A 16,239-nucleotide genomic window follows, 5' to 3' on the forward strand; every position below is an offset into this window, starting at 1 on the left:
GGGTCAAATGGGTCCATATGTACTACTTGAAGGGGCAAGATGTGATGGCAGCTAAGATTACTCAGAATTGCTCTTGGGTGATGAAGAGGATCTTAGATTTAAGGGGGGTAACTCAGCATTATCTCCAGATTTGGACTAACAATCTACACCAGCAAAAATTCAGCATGCATATGCTATATGATGATATGATTGAAGAGTCCCCAACTGTGGAATGGAGGTGACTGTTCCAGAGAAATGCGGCAAGGCCCGGGGCTCGGTTCATTACTTGGCTCCTATGCCATGGTAAATTAGCTAAAAAAGATAGACTCCATCGATTCAATATGATTATGGACACTGAGTGCAGCATCTACCGGGTAATAGAGGAGACTATTCCCCATCTGTTTTTTGATTGCAATGAGAATGCTGCAGTGTGGATTCAGGTTTTACTTTGGCTTGGTATAGTACACCAACCTCTCCCTTGGGTGGATGAATTGAGGTGGGTAATTCGTGAAGTAACTAGGAAAGGATGGAGAGCTTGCCTTCTCAAATTAGCATTCACCGAGACTATCTATGGGATTTGGCAAAGGAGAAATTCCATCGTTTTTAAACAGACGACAAATAGAGATATCTTACAAAGTATTTTAGATAATATTGTATATAGGGGCTGGCAATACAAAAAGACTAGGAAACATATGGCTCTTTTGATGTTATAGGTTGTTTGATGGGTTGGATCTAGAATCACCCTTTGTATTAAACTGTTTTTTGATAGTAATATATACTTTATTTGCTTCAAAAAAAAAAACATTTCAGTCTTGGAAATATTATTTTTGGAAATATCATTATAAGGAAATTATTCACGTCAATTTATTTGGCGAGTAATTTAGCTTCCAATAAACATTTATGAAATATATTTAATATTATTTAGGAGAACACAAGAATAGTTCATATTTAAGACCACATAATAAATTTGTAATCCATGAAACAAACGCCACTTAGACAAAGTTAAAACTATACATCAAGAAAATATTAGACAATTATTTTAAATTAAAATTAAGAATTTTGTATAAGAAATACTTAACATTCACACTTTTCCCACCTTCAAAGTAAAACTCTCAAGTCATAATTGTCCTTGAGGCACATGTTTTTTAAGGAAAAATATATTAATTGAGAAATAGAAAGAAAAAAAACAAACTAAGCTTGAAAAACCAAATCATTCTCACCTAGAACCGGCCTACACTAGCACAAGCAAATGCGTGCAAAAAAAAAAAATAATACCCATCTAAATATGTCTGTAAAATAATCATCCAAAAATATACACCGGTTTAATAGTAGGGACTAAAACTAGATACATAATAATTTTGTATGGACCAAAACATGTTATTTTTTTAATCGGGACAACAGACATAATTTGATAATTTTAAAGGGATCAAAAACATATTTAACCCTAAATTAAATGAGATTCTAGATAATTAAAAAAAAATTGAAATTAGTTTTAAAATTTAATATGAGTAAATATATTTATTATTTAAATTGTATTCTATACTAAGATAAATATTATGTTCATAAAATATTTAATATGTTGACTTATTTAATATTCTTAAAAAATATAAAATCATTATTTGAGTAATTATTTAAAGTTTTAATATAGAGTAAATTGGTTGAATTCACTCACTAACTAACTCAGAATATATATATATATATATATATATATATATATATATATATATATATATATATATATATATATATATATATATATATATATATATATATATATATATATATATATTTAAAATAGTGTTCTATTGATTTGATAACTTAAAATGGTTTATTAATATATCTAAAATTATATTCCAATTAGAACACCCCAAGAAAAAAAACTGGAAAAAGAATACATATATAAAAAAATTAAGCTTTTATTTTAAAATCTAACAGCAAATTGAGGTTTTAAAATCTAACGCAATATATTTTACATTACTTCTTTTTCTCGCCCTCACAAAATAAACTCACACACCTACATACCTATATATTTATTTTTGAGAATATAAGTTCACCTCTTACCAATGTCATTCTCTCACAACAACAAAATAAGAGAAGAAGAAAAATTAAAGGAAGAACTTGTGGGTAAGTTGTATATAAACTTTTTGAATCATTTGAATTTCCATTCACAATTTTTACTAACTACAACTCTAACAAATTTATATGTGTTTTCTTATGTGTATTTTTTTTAATATTCAATTAATTATACATGTTTCACTAACATGTATAAGTGTGGATGGTGTAGACATATGAATCATTTAAACAACAAAAAAAATTCAGAAAAACAAACAAAACATTGTCAAAAATCAAATATAATAGAGGTCTGTCTCATAATATTGTCTTGTGTACTTACCATGACAATACTCCATCTGGCAGGATTTATAAGGTAACAATGAGATGCATTTAATTTATTATATTTTGTTTCCTTCAATTCAATAGATTGAGGATCAAAGGTGCGTCCTTCTTTCTTTTGATATATTTATTCTAATTGTGTAGTACTTCTTTGATCTAGAAGGAAATCTTTTTAAAAGCAAGAGTGTGGTTAAAGCAACATGGGAGGAAGATGGGTTGGTGCTCATGGACTAAATAAAAGTTGATGTGATGATATGTGATATAGTCAGTGTTATTTTATATCTAATCTCTTCTTTAATAGTTAATGAACTAGAGATGTTCATTAATGAGTGTTGTATTTATGTCCATTATGCTTCTCAAGTCAATTATATGATTAGTTCAGAAAATATAAGACTATATATTTCTCAAAGCAAATTTCTTAAGGTGTGTTCGTTTTAAGGAATAAAATTACAATCTTGGAAATATTATTTTGAGAATATTATTATATGGAAATTATTCACCTCTATTTATTTGGCGAGTAATTTAGCTTCCAATAAACATTTATGAAATATATTTAATGTTATTTATATATTTTTTGGTTTCTCACCACCGATATAATCCGGTTGAGGGTCAGTTCTAACATTAAGTGGTTTCAGTCCCCCTCTTACCACAATTTCGTTGAATCAAACGGTAACAAAGTTCAGTGCCAATCACTACTGAACCAACTAACGATTAGTTTATTTAGTGTTATTTAGGAGAACACAAGTACAGTTCATATTTAAGACCACATAATAAATTTACAACCCATAAAACAAACACCACTTAGACAAGGTTAAGACTATATATCAAAGGAAATATTGGACCATTATTTTAAATTAAAAGTAAAAAATTTGTATGAGAAATCTTTAACATTCACACTTCTCCCATCTTTAAAGGAAAACTGTTAAAATTATAATTCTCCTTGATTCAAGTTTTTTTAAAAGGAAAACTATATTAATTGAGAAAAAATTAAAGGGTTTAAGTAATGTAAACTAAAACCAAAAGTGCAAGAAATAAAAAGAAAAAATAAACTAAACTTGAAAAACCAAATCACCCTCAACTAGAACCTGCCTACACCAGTACAAGTAATCGCGAGCAGAGAAAAACATTACACATCCCTTCAAAGGATGATGTAGAGGCCCCTAAAGATATATTCTAAAAATAATTAATTACATAAATTAATTGAGATTCTAGATAATTGAAGAAATTTTTTTAATTAGTTTTAAAATTTAATATTAATAATTTTTTTTAATTTAAACTGTATTCTATATTAAGTTAAATATTATGTTGAAAAAATATTCAATGTGTTGACCTATTTAATGTTCTTACAAAATAATAATCAATATTTGAATAATTATTTAATATTATAATATAGAATAAATTGGTTGAATTGTGTCATAAACTCAAAAAATAATATATATATATATATATATATATATATATATATATATATATATATATATATATATATATATATATATATATATATATATATATATATATATATATATATTTTATAATGATTTATTAATATACCTAAAATTGTATTCAAATTAGAACAAGCCAAGAAAAAAACTGGAAAAAATACATATAAAGAGAAATTTAGCTTTTATTTTAAAACCAAACGACAAATTGAGGTTTGCACGCAATATACTTTACCTAACTTCATTTCTTCGCCCTCAGGAAATAAACTCACACACTTACACACCTATATATTTATTTTTGGAGGATATAAATTCACCTGTTACCAACGCCATTCTCTCACACCAACAAAAAAACAGAAGAAAAAAATTAAAGGAAGAACTTGTGGGTAAGTTGTATATAAACTTTTCGAAACATTTGAATCTCCGTTCATAGTTTTTACTAACTACAACTTTAGCAAATTTAGATGTGTTTTTCTTGCACATTTTCTTTAATATTCAATTAATTATACATTTTTGACTAACATGTATAAGTGTGCATGGTGTAGACATGAATCATTCAAACCACAAAAGTTTTTCAGAAGAAACAAATAAGACATTGTCAAAAATCAAATATAATAGAGGACTCTCTCATAATATTGTCATGTGTACTTACCATGACAATACTTCACCTGGTTGTGAATGGTTACTGACAACCTGGGTGGCAGAAGAACGTGGAATGAAGTCTGATATGGTTTATAAGGTAACAATTAGATGATTCTAATTTATTTTATTTTCTTTCCTTCAATTCAATAGATTGAGGATCAAAGGTGCGCCTTTCTTTGTTATAATCTTAACTTTATAACTATAAAAGCATTCATATATATATATATATATATATATATATATATATATATATATATATATATATATATATATATATATATATATATAAATATCAAATTGATATATATTTATTTATTATGGAGTACTTCTATAACCCAGAAGGAAATCTTTATAAAGTGGGGTTAAAGAAGCATGGGAAAAAGATGAGTTAATGGTCATGGACTAATTAAAAGTTGATGTGATGATATGTGATATAGCTAGGGTTATTTTATATTTAATATTAGAGTTATGTCTAACTCATTCCTACAAAATCGACTTGTAAGGTGAGGGGTGTTATTCTATATAAACTCGCCCATGCTCTATCTCCAACCCAGGTGGGACTTTAGAATCTTTCCTAACACACCCTCTCACGCTCAGCACTATTTTGGGCTTGGTGCATTGATAATAACGGTGGGCGACCCATGGTCCGACTGATTGGATTTGATACCACCGTTGGATATTATACCAAAATTGAAGTAGAATGTTAATTTTACATATAAATACTCCTTCCATGCAGAACTTGATTCTTTGCAAGATTAATAGCTAACTTGTTGTCGATCTACAACACTAGAGGTTTCTTCACTTCGACCTCGATCTCTTCCAGTATATATCTTATCCAAATTTATTGGCATGCAACATATGATCCTGCTATATATTCGGCCTCACACGATGACAATGCCACCACAGGTTGCTTTCTCGAGCACCATGAGATTAGGGTACCAAAGACTTGAAACAAATAACCATTTGTGCTTCTTCGATCTTCTTTATCTCCACGCCAATCAACATCTGAATAACAAGTTATTGAAGCTTCTTTACTTTCAGAGTCTCATCAAAATAGAGTTCTATAGTTTATCGATCTTTTTAAGTATTTCATGATTCTACTTGCAGCCATCATGTGTGATACCCATGGTTCACTCATGTATCTGCTCACTAATCCGACTCTGAAATCTATATCAGGTAAACTTCTGCAGACATACCTCAAAGATCCAACAAGGAAATAATGGATAATTTTTATAAATTAAAATTAAGAAATTGGAATGAGAAATTTGTAACATTCATACTTCTCCCACCTTCTATGAAAAACTCTTAAGTTATAATTCTCCTTGAGTCATGTTTTTTTTAAAAATAAAAATATATTAATTGACAAAAAATCAAAGGTTTTAAGAAATCTAAAGTCAAACAAAAAAAGCAAGAAATAGAAAGAAAAAAAAAGCAAACTAAGCCTGAAAAAACATATCACTTTACCTAGAGCCTTCCTACACCAGCACAAGCAACCGAGTGTAGAGAGAAACACTACCCAACCCACCAAAAGGGTGACGTAGAGGCCTCTAAAGTTTGTACTTTTTCCTTTGTTGATTAATCTAGTGTTTATATATCAAAAAATATATTCTAAAAATAATTAGTTACATAAATTAAATGGGATTCTAGATAATTGAAGAAAATATTTTTAAATTTTGTAAATTAGTTTTAAAATTTAATATTGATCAATTTATTTATTATTTAAACTTTATTCTATACTAAGATAACTATTATGTTGATAAAATGTTCAATATGTTGACATATTTAGTGTTCTTATAAAATAAAAATCAATATTTGAATAAGTATTTAAAGTTTCAATTTAGAGTAAATTGATTGAATTCAGCCACACACTTAAAAAATAAAATATAAATATGTTTTAGACATTACTTATAATGATTTTATAACATAAAATGATTAATTAATATACCTAAAATTGTATTCAAATTAGAACATCTCAAGAAAAAAACTGGAAAAAAATACATATATAAAGAAATTAAGCTTTTAGTTTAAAACCAACTTCTAACACTGATAATTATCATCTAATAGTTAAATGGTAACATAATTACATGTGTGGGAATGACTAAAATATTATTTTTACTTAAGTTGGGCTTAAACAAAGAAATAAGGGTAGATTGGTCATTTCCACCTCCTAAATGGAATAAGGGCGTTATGGTAATTTCCACCTTTTAATGATAGGACTTGGGATTTGTTTAGGTTGAATAACCTCATTCATTCTCATTTGATAACAAATATTTTGAGGAGTAGAGAGAGGAACACGTGAAACAAGGGAAAGAGAGGAAGATCAACTCCAATTTCAAGTGTTCCACTTTCCATGCATCAAAAACTCATCCAAGTCCGAGACTTCTCATCATCCTCTTCTGTTTCAGCATCATCATCATCGTCATCGTCATCATCATCATCAATAAGGTAAGTTCCATTAGTTAGGAACTTGGGTAGGATGTTGGCAACCTTGCATGTTAAGGGTTTAGATTGTGATTAATATGTTGCATGCTTAATTAAATGCTGAAAATGTGTTCATATAATGACTTTGTATGCCTTGGAAAGTTGATACAAATTAGGGTTCATATTGGGATGGATTGAGATGAAATAGGGGACTTTAGAACCCTAATTTCATGTTCTGCTACTGTCAAACTTCGCTTAGCGAACTCTGACTCGCTTAGCAAAAGTCAGCAGACTAAATCAAATTGTGTTTCCACTAAAATGGTCATATCTTGAGTTTTACAACTCAAAATGGAAAACAGTCAGAAGCGTTGGAAAGGTATTTTAATGTTCCTTAATTAAGAATATGCTTAGATATCATGCTTTTAGTTCAGTTATGACATATGGAAAATGGATGTTTAATTGCATGAGGCTGAATACGCATAATGGCCTTAAGAATATGTTTATATGATGCTACCCCTTTTGTTGATTTCATGTCATTAGGTCAAGTCTAGGTATTTCACATTACTAATACTCTCTTGACTTGATTAATGGATGCATGGTTATGGTTTAGTTAGTTATGGTGTATATTTGAAAGTTATGGTTTTTCTGAGTTTCAAGACTTTCACTTAGCGAACTACCCAATTCCCATAAATGGGTTTGTCTTTGTTTGAGTTTGCTGGAACTTTGCTACACCTTGCTTAGCAAACTTCCCTGAACATAATTTTATAACTTCCCTCCCTTAAGTGCAGTTTTGTTCTGTAATGCAAATCAGATGCCTCTTTTGTCCATTATGACAAATGTGATGTATTATGAGATGATTAATGGCGTGTTACGATCACTTGCTATGCTTCTTATATATGTGTGCTTAATGTAATGCACTATGTTGATAAATGCTATGATGTGATCACTTTCTTTGCATGTTTCTCGTCCGTTCCAGTTGCATATTCGGATGAGATTGTGACATGTGATTGCATCGAAGTAGGCCTAAGTTACTAGGTGGTAAATAACTTGCATACTCACTATAGAAATCGAGCAAGTGCTTATGGGGGTCGTATACTATAGGGTGTTTACCCACTTGCGGTAAACACATTAGCATTATCAATTTGGTGTACTTGTGTAGCCATTTAACATATTACAATTGGATACTTACCATAGGTGTGCTTGTGTAGCCATATAGGCGTAACTCACTTGGATACTCACCTAAGTTGTTGATTCGTGTGCTTGTGTAGCCATGCAGATGTTTTGCACTTGGTGTCGCACCCGAGTTGGTGTGCGTTACCGGTGTATCGATTGGTGTGCTTGTGAAGCTATGTAGACGTATTACACTTGGATACTCACCACATATGTGCTTGTGTAGCCATATCGGCATAGATCACGTGGATACTCACCTGACTCGTCGAAAGAGGTTTGATTGTGTAGTATCTTAGTGTTGTGCACTTGGATACTCACCAATGGTGTGCTTGTGTGGCCTAGTTTAGATGACAGATATTACATATGGATTCCTCATACGCGGGTACGGGTCTGCATACTTGTTTGTGCTAACCTTGTGTGAATTGGGGGTAGTTTTCGACAGCAGATAGGCATGTTAACCCGGAAGACCTGACCTTGAGGGTAGCTCCCGAGAGAAGGCAGTTAGGTAAACCCGGCGGTCAGGTAAACCCAGGAGACCTATTAGATTGTGATTAATATGTTGCATGCTTGATTAAATGCTAAAAATGTGTTCATATGATGACTTTGTATGCCTTTGAATGTTGATACATGTTGGGATTCATATTGGGATGAAAGAGGGGACTGTAGAACCCTAATTTCGTGTTATGCTATTGTCAAACTTCACTTAGCGAACTCTCGTTTGCTTAGCAAAAGTCAGCAGACTTAACCAAATTGTGTTTCCACTAAAATGGCCATATCTTGAGTTTTAAACCTCAAAATGGAGCACAGTCAGAAGCGTTGGAAAGTTCTTTTAATGCTCCTTACGAATATGCTTAGATATCATAGTTTTAGTTCAGTTATGACGTATGGAAAATGAATGTTTAATTTCATGATGTTGAATAAGCATAATGGTCTTGAGAATATGTCTATATGATGTTACCCCTTGTGTTGATTTCATGCCATTAGGTCAAGCCTAGGTCTTTTACATCACTAATTCTCTCTTGACCTTAGTAATGGATGCATGGTTTTGGTTTAGTTAGTTATGGTGTATATTTGAAAGTTCCGTTTTTCTGAGTTTTTAGACTTTCGCTTAGCGAACTACCCAAGTTAGTGTGGATTATCCGTATATCGATTGTTGTGCTTGTGTATCCATATAGGCGTATTACACTTGGATACTCACCACAGGTGTGCTTGTGTAGCCATGTCGGATTAAATACTTGGATACTTACCTAACTCATTGAAAGTGGTCTGCTTGTGTAGTCTTCTGGCGTTATGCACTTGGATACTCACCAATGGTGTGCTTGTGTGGCCTATTTTGGATGGCATATACTAATTTTGGATTCCTCGTACGTGGGTACGGGTCTGCATACTCATTTGTGCTAACCTTGTGTGAATTAAGGGTAGTTTCTAATAACAGATAGGCAGGTAAACCCGGAAGACCTGACCTTGAGGGTAGTTCCCGACAGAAAGTAAGTAAACCTGGAAGACGTATTCTGAAGGAAACGTACATCCAATAATATGTTTGCATGTTGTGTGATATGAATATCCCAATTAGGAAGGTCAAGGGACTCCCTAATTGTGATGCTCTGTGTTGTTTGAATTTCTTGTACCTGGCAGTGAGGAAACCCTGGATCAATGGTGGATCAGTTTTGATGCATGTACCCTGTAAAGATTAGAGAATGCGTAGGATAGGGAGACTCACTGAGATTTAGTAATCTCACCCCATTCCAATTATCTTTTTTCAGGCACATATTAGAAGTAGACAAATTGCTAGGAGGTCTGGAATAAAGAATGTTGATGGGCAAATGACAGGAAGACCTTATCAAATCTTATCTTTCCGCTGTGCATTGTTGTAGACGTATGTATTGTATACACTCGTATCTGTATTATTGCAATGTATACGATTTTATTTATGTCATTTTCCTAATTTTGTATGTTTTCATGTACCATATTATCACATCACTGCATATTATTCTAGATGTATATGTACGGGATGTTACAAATTACTTCCAAGCTGGAAGGGGAAAAATTGTAATTCCCACCCAAAGTTTTATTTAAGTGTTTTGCCTCTTTTCTCCTTTCATTATCCATACTTTGCATTCAAGAAATCAGAATTGGGAGAGAAGGAAAGAGAAAATGTGGGTGGAAGATTAGAGAAGGAATAGTGGAGTCAAGTGCTTCCCATGAATGCATGCATGAAGCTTTTTGAAGAACCAAGATTAAGTGCATAATCATTATATCATCATCATTATCTCCATCATCCAGTCATGAACAATCAGAATCTCCATCTCAATGTGAGTTCCATAGTTAGATGCTTGGGTAGGAATGGGGGCTGGATTGCATGGTTAATGGGTTAGTGTGATATTACCTGCAATGAATCTCTGAATGGGTTTTTGTTGGATTCTTGTTATTGCATGTACTGATTCTGATGTGTTTTTGGTACCTGTCATACCCCAAAATTTGCCCTCATATAATTGCAAATGTCATTTTATTTCGATTAAGTGACATAGCACAGTTGGTAAGAATTTGCGGGTAAAAGGTACAAGAGCGAGAGGTCTCGAGTTCGAATCCCACTACTAACATTTTTTCCCTTTTATAAGTTTTTAATTTTACCTCTAACTTTATTCACATTTATTCAAAAATTCACAAAAATTGTTTTCTTTTTATATTTAAATAGTATTTTCGTTTTTATTATTTATTATTTACTAAAAAATATTTTTTTTACTTTATTCACATTTTATTCACAAAAATATCCAAAAAATCATAAAATAAAAATTTTGAAAGATTTTGTTCTCCTTTTCTTTTTTAGATGGTAATCTCTATTTTAGGAGAGAATTTATATAATTGGTTAAAATAATTATAAATTTAAATCAAACAATATTTGATTTTGGATTTTTATTATTTTAATTGATTGTTGATTTTGTTCTCTCTTAATCATTCTAACCTAATATTTTTCCTATATAAACCAAAAATTTCTAACCTATTGGAGGACTTTTTTCCCAACCCTATTTTCGACCTCTCCACTCTCACGGTACAAAATCTCTGCAGCTAACAATTTCAGCCTCTATCTTTTTCAACTAACAATTAACCCTATTCTCTATATCTTTTTCACCAATTTAGATGTACAGTATCACTACCACTATCTCCAACTACAAACCAACAAACCTTAAGCCTCTTCTTTAACCAAACCTTTAGACTCTCTCATGTAGAAATTTCCCCACCACTGTATATTCATTCTTATACTTTGAACAACACTAACCCTTTTTCCATTTGTTTCATGTGCAAAAATTCATCCACCATTTATACCAAAAAAAACCAATTCATAAACCTCACAAAGTCTCACCATAAGCATATTATTTTTTCTTATAACATTTTTTATATTGCAGTCACAGTAAATCAGAAACAGGGGAGGGTGAAAATCAAAGAAAATCCAAATCGTTTCCGCTCCTGTGTTCCCGCCCCAGCCGGTCGACAACGAACAACAACAAACCAAATCGAAACAACCGAGAACCACCGATGAGCCGTCGACGAAACAACAACAACAATCATTGTCATGATTTACAAATGTTCAGATGATGGCAAATTGAAATAAGTATTGTAACTATGCTGTTTTTTTTTGTTTATTGCAGAAAATCAAATCAGAACAAAGAAGAAATCAGGAGGAACAAGAAGACCGACGACAACCACGCAGCCAGATTCAATCACTGCGGCATCATCGCGTGACAGCCCATCTGACGCACCGCACAACCTTCCGCCGCCGACAAGCTTTTGTTGCACACGGCCGCACCACCCACAGATCCGCCACACAACCGCCTTGTTACGGTCTGAGCACTTTGGTCACTGTCGAGTCCGTATATCCAGGTTCTTTATATTTATTTTTAATCTTCGTGTGTGTTGTTGCATATTGTGTTTGTTTGCTTGCTATTAAGTAATATATGTGGTACTGTGTGAGGTGCTATCATTATCTCTTTAAAAAAAGAGGATTATATGCGTAGGATTGATAATGGACCGCAAATAGCACAGGAATTTGTCAAATATTCAAAAGCTGTTTTTATCTGTGCATAGACCATAAAGGGATACCGCCCCTACTCACCATGGCCATGTTTTCTTTTTCTATTTGTTAACGTTTTGGGTAGATATTTTACTGTTAGTAAATGACTAGGATGTAGTTTTAGTTAATTAACTTTTTTATGATGAAATTAATTTAATTAATATTTTTCTAATTAGCATATTAACCATTAATTAAAATTAACAAATTAGGATGAGGGTTTTAGGTTGACCAATCAATTTTTTCCTTAACTTTGACTTATTTAATTTAATTCAATTAGGATTTTAATTTAGCTTTAATCCACTTAATCATAAAAATACAAAAATAAATTAGATTTAGGTTTTAATTAGTTTAATATTTTTAATTAATGAGTAATTAGTTTTTAATTTAGCCTTGATTTAATTTTAAGTTTATAATTAATTAATTATGTTTGTAAGTTTAGTCTTATCAATAAACCATAGGTATTTTGTTATCAACAATGTAACAGTTGTCTATTAAACTGTAGGCTTAGGTTCCCTTAGGTTTTTACCGTAAGCTTTTAAACCCTGTTTTGCCTTCTCAACAAAATTGTTTATTCGCGATTCTCCCCTCATCTTCCACTCCAGTGTATGTCGCATGCCTTTAATTTCAATTGTTTATTTTATTTAAATTTTTCTTTTATTATTTATTTATTTATTTAAATTATGTACCTTTATTTTGCCTTTTTATTATTTTGGATTTTATTTTATTATTCACATTACTATTGCTGGCTATTATTATGTATCTGCCCCAAAGCCTTGTAAAAAGTTTTCTGCCCCACAGGTGTTTATTGTAATAGCGTAGGAATTTTTGTTTTCCTGCCTTTAATTTCTGCAATCTTAAACTGCGTGGTTAGTAATTTAGGGAGTGCAAGACTATTAACTGAATATAGATCACTAACTTATAAGATAAATATCATCGAAGTTAACCACGTGATTGTTGCACCCACACACCTTTAGGGTAATCCCTCTTGTTGCCTGTTGCCTTATATTGTTGCCTTGCTGCCTTAATTATTGTTGCCTAAAAATAGTCAAGTCCCTCGATCCCGAGGATACCTAAAGCAATGTTGCCTTCAAAGTTATTGGAACTCCCTCGAGGTTGCCTTATAAAGTATAATTGTCCCAATTGCTAAGGTATCCTCGCATGATGCCTAAACCGATAAAATGACTATTATATCCTTCCCTTAGACTACCTGCCCTCTTTATGGCATGGGACAGTCTTATGGCGAATGATTTTTCGATGACCCTTAAACATCCAATTGAAAGGCTTCCTGCCCTCTTATGGCATGGATAGATCCTTTCGCCCGAAAAGCTAAAAGAACAAATTTTTAAACTTAGGGTAGTTGCTACTAATTGCTTGCTCTAATTCAAATTACTTTTTACACCTCTTTTCAAAATCAAATTCGAAAAGACTACGCTTATTTACAAGCTAAAGTTCTTATTCAAAATTTCTATTCACACCCTCATTTTCAAACAATTCAAACATTTTCAAAGTGAGCTAAGCAATTAAGAGCCCATGGATAACCATGGATACAAAGGGTGCCTTACACCTTCCCTTTGTATAACTTACCCCCCGAACTCAAAATCTTTCAAAGGTCTTTCCTGTTCTTTTTGCCTTTCCAATTGGATAAAATAAAAGTCGGTGGCGACTCTTGCTTACCGCGACATTTCGATCGATTAAAAAGTCAGTTCACCGTATTACAGTACCCTAAGACTATTGTTGTATGTTAGGGATTGTCGCGGTGAAAAATCAGAGACCAAGCTATTGACTAACTTGACTCGCAAAATAAGAAGTCACAACCAAAATTTATTATTTCCAAGGAAAGGGAAAAGATCAAAACCCTAAATAAACGTACAATGCAATAAGCAAAACTAGAAGCAAAGCACAAAAAAGAGATCAAAGATATGGGGGTTGGTTATGCAAAGGGAAAGTATTAGTACCCTGTGTATTTATAGTACTCTATAGGAACCTCTTGTTATATCTATATTAAGGCTAAAATTATTTTTTTGCAAAAATATTTCGGAGATAAGAAAATAAATGTTTTTTATGATTTTTGTGTTTGGAAAGACATAAAGTCTTATACCTACGTACCCATGAAGGATCAAAACCTCGTAGTTCGAATTCGTGGTAAAAATAAAAAAAGGATTTGTTATGATTGTTTTCAGTTAGAAGAGACATTTTATCATCTTAAGGAGAATGTTCAACTAACCCCCTACAAGTTATGAGATGATGGATCTTTACATCATCATGAGGGAAGGGCTCCAACTTGAATATAAATCAACAAGTATGTCACTAACTCCCTATAAAGAAAAGAATCAACAACATTTTAATCAATACTATGAGGATAGGAGAATTACATCTCGACTATGAAAATGACTCATGCTTAATCTTTTGAGAAAAGGTTTTAAATTGAAAAACCAAGTGGCAAGAAGATTTGAATAAGGTTGAATTTTCTTAGTCTTATGAAAATAGGCTAATATGCTTAAGTATCTTGACATAAGGTTAAAGTTTTTAATGAAAGAGATTCACGTTTGAAATTAGGGTTAAGGTCCACAGAGGTGATAAAGCATATACATAAAGACAAACAAACAAAGATCAACACACACGTGAGTATCAAGTCAACATTACAACCCCTTTCCTTGGATTTGAACACAAACATTAATGCATAAGGTATCTAACAATATAGAATAAGCATCAACCATCATAATCATTACACTCAAGATTATAAATACAAAAGGTCAAAGAGACTCATGCAAACTTTAAGGGATTATGAATTAGGGTTTAAATTTGAGATCATTCACAACAACCAAACAAGTTAACCATGCACAATATCAAACAATCAAACTTAAAGACTAATTTGCAAATAAACATCATTTAAGGAAATGTCTTAAAATAAAGTATCAAGATGTGTCACAAATTCAAATCAAGGGCAATCAAGATCAAGCAACAATCATATAGGACATGATCATATAAACATGGTAAGAACAAAAACCTAATGAAGGTCATCATGTACATAAGTCAAAGATAAACAAGGAGGTCTCATCACACACAAGATCAAAGGATATGGACTAGTAAAATTGTTGACATTGAGTTTCATATTCAATCAAATAAACAAGAGTTAGAATAATATACCTCCTATAAAATTTCTAATTTATGAATTGTACCTCCTACCACTAAGACAATAATGCAGTTACTTGTGTGGTTGTTCCCCTTTTGAACATGGATTTTTTTGGAACTAGGAGTAAAATATTATTCCTTTATGAATTTTTGGTCTTATTCTTTAGTCTTAGTTTTCTCATTCCTTACAACAATTATTTGTTCTATCTAGTTGGCCCTTATATGATACATTGAGAAATGTGTTTCTATGTTCATAATCATCTAGGTTACTTAACAATTTATTTTTTGTTTTTGATGTATAACCAAGTATGTTTCTAGTTTCATTTATAGACTGAATTGCTCAAAAGCCTCTGTTTTGTATTGTATACTCCTATAGAAATGTTATTTTGTTTTCCTTTTTTGGGGGTTTGTGTGGATACCTCTCACTTTGTTAATATGTACATAAATATGATGCACTGATTGTTAAATATGTCTCTTAATATTATGTAGACAACATGTAAACATGTCAAGTATTATTGTGTTTAATGCTTATCATTGAATCTCTGAGAGAAATAATTGCAATATTGCAAAGTCATTAGAAAGTATTGTCTAGGTGGAACTTGAGTTGGAACTACGACTCTTTAAATTTGTTTGGTTTTTTTCTTCATGTGTTTGGCTACAAATTCTTCATTCTAGTTATTGGATTTTGTAAAAATAAAAATAGGATTCTAGAATTAATATTAATAAGGTTTTGAAAGTAATATACATGATAAAAATTACTCTAAAATTGTTATCATGTTACAAACTTTTATATTGCAATAATGAATAATTAAAGTTTAGGTTATGATTTTGAAGTATTTTTTGTTTCTTCCTACAAGTGATGCATTTGTTGTGTGATTGTCTAGAGTTGGGATCTGAATTTGATCAGTCTGAAATTGTATTGAATTTGCCTGAATATAATAGCATGAAATTGTAACTTCATCATTTTTAACATTATGCGCAGGATGCTTATTT

This window comes from Vicia villosa, linkage group LG6, assembly GCF_029867415.1.
Source record: "Vicia villosa cultivar HV-30 ecotype Madison, WI linkage group LG6, Vvil1.0, whole genome shotgun sequence".
NCBI lineage: Eukaryota > Viridiplantae > Streptophyta > Magnoliopsida > Fabales > Fabaceae > Vicia > Vicia villosa.